The sequence below is a fragment of the Pinus tabuliformis genome, chromosome 2_1, assembly GCF_031772625.1.
Source record: "Pinus tabuliformis cultivar Carrire ecotype Pingquan chromosome 2_1, CPIR1, whole genome shotgun sequence".
NCBI lineage: Eukaryota > Viridiplantae > Streptophyta > Pinopsida > Pinales > Pinaceae > Pinus > Pinus tabuliformis.
Window position 1 is genome coordinate 290,440,736 of NC_142299.1, and position 2,553 is coordinate 290,443,288.

Here is a 2,553-nt window from a genome sequence, read left to right on the forward strand (position 1 = left end):
TAGAATTTCGCTTTGTTATATGGTTGTAATGGAGAGAACTGTTGTAGCACTTTTCATTTTTTATGAAATAGCGTTTAGAAAATGATAAGAGAATGCAAGCACAACCAACTCAAGAAAATGAGATAGTGGTTTTACCATGTAATGAGATTCTAATGAGAGCAGAGAACCAAAGAATCTGCTGTCTATAATGATGCATGAGGAAACCAATGAGGAACTAATAAGTGCACCAACTTATACCAGCCAAACATGTTTCACTTCCATAATTTAATATCTGACCTTTGTAATGATTTTAAAGAAATAAGTTGGTTGTAGCTTGTTTAACAAGTATATCAATCAGTTATCAAAATTTAATGAAAAGAAAGTTGATGAACTGTAAAATAAATGATTGATATAGAGACCTTGTATGAGAAATACTATTGTAACTCAATATCAAGATTCATCCCATAAAATAAGAATCAACATACTCCATAAGAATTATTATCAGAGTCTAATAATAACAAAGTTAATAAGTTATTATCAGAATTTATGAATTTAATAAGATATATTTTATCATAAATTATCAATAATCACAATACTTAAACCATAAGTTAGAGGGTAATAATGATGTCAGAATAAATCTTAGAGAATGGTCTCGATGTATAATTAAAGCTTAAGAATATTGGTGGCATTATTGTGTTAAAAAGGTACTTAAATTTTGAAAGAAAATTTATTCATCATTATATGTCACACCAATACAGATTCATAATAAAGATAAATTGAAATTTTGGACTGTAGAGTGAAATATTTAAGTATCTGTTTAAGCGATCATAACTTATGTTAGAAGAATTAAGTGGACTGCTTTTAACAAAATAAATTGTTAAACAAATTTATTGAATGTATCTTGAGATTTTTATGGCTATTAAATAATTACTCCCAGGAAATTTAAGAAATCAAACCATCAAAGAAATATTCCACACCATAATAAGAAGAGACACTACCACCCGACCCAGAACCGGATCGGATGACTGGGAAGGTTATTCCTCCCCAACACCAAAATAAAATCATTTTATTAATTCTATTGCCTGCAAGTGCACCCGCGAAGGCAACACCATATCGAATCCCTTAAATTACAATACATTTAGCCATTAGAATCGCCCGGATAAGACATAAATTTCCCAGCAAGTCCTGTCTCTGGCATTCCAAAGGTTGTCGCATCCCCACAGACACATAGGTCACAAGAAAGAGCCAACTCCAACCCACCACCTAGCGCTGCTCCCTTAATCGCAGCAATTGTAGGTACAAAAAGTGCCTCTAAAAATGAGAAAGTTGATCGCAAAGAGCTGACAAAGTTTTCGACTTTAGAAACATTTATCCGTCGGTGTTCCTTCAGATCAGCGCATGCACAAAATACTTTAGGTAAAGAGCTGCACAATATAACTACATGAGCGGAAGAGTCTTCATTTAGTGTTTCGATGATACGTTGCAAAAAATTAATAGTATCATTCCCTATAGCATTCATGGCCCCAGGCCTATCTAAAGTCACCTCAATGATCCCAGAATCAGAGTTGGATAACCTTTTCACTTTAACGGGCTCTACACAGGTGTCGACAATGAGACATCGTCTTAATTGGCCCCCAATCTGGTATTTTTCCGGGAACAACGAAGTCCTTGCTGATGCGTGAATTCGACGAACTGAAGCATCATCATGATTTCCCCATCTTCGCTCCAGTATAGACGGTGCTGCGAAACTTGAGGATACGTGAATGTCAGACACAGCTAATCGTGCTGCTCCGCGGATGAAGATGTTCTCATCACCCTAACGCATTTTAGCGAGCTGCAATACACGATTCATGTTCTTCAGAGCCAAACAGATCCGTTTGTAACACACTGTGCGTGGCACAAAATTATGTCTGGATGAATCACCAACAAGAATTCACCCGAGAAAAAATAAAACTGCCATCATGCAGATCGTCAATCACCCAAAGCTAACATATTAATTGTTGAGTTTAACGGTCAAGTCTTGATTTACTAAATGTGAGAAAGCTTGTGCCGCAAATACTGCTCAGGGAATAGTTTGATTCGGTATAACACAGATCACAATAGCTCATAATCACCTTAAAATTGTCTAAACACGATTGATTTTGATTTTGATCTGGCAAATATCATGGCTCAAACTTTACTCCATGATTATCCGGCACAAAATTACACATCATCTCCTAAAGGCATCATCATTGACATGCACATCATGCTTTGCTAAACGTGTATTCTTGAGAAACAGAAACATAATGCTCACTAATGTAATAGGTGGTAGAGAGAACTGAAACAGCTTTTCCGAATGTTTTTACCATCCGGTAGACATGAGTCCAAACCCTGTTAGGCCGCAGAACATGAAAATGCACTTACAGACAGAATCCAACATTGTGGATGGCCATAGATAGCAATATTAAGGTTTAACATGGAAAGAAATTCTCAATAAGGAATATGCCACTTTTATTTTAATAACATTCCAATTAGACAACGATCTCAAAAGGGGAGATCCAAAAAGCACACAGAAAGAATGAAAGCGTTACAAAG

General features: G+C 35.7%; 1 pseudogene; it reads right to left on the reverse strand.

Moving 5' to 3' along the window:
* Window positions 1-1,117: 1,117 nt before the first annotated feature.
* LOC149199931 (putative enoyl-CoA hydratase 2, mitochondrial pseudogene) lies at window positions 1,118-1,804 on the reverse strand (annotated as a pseudogene).
* Window positions 1,805-2,553: the final 749 nt, after the last annotated feature.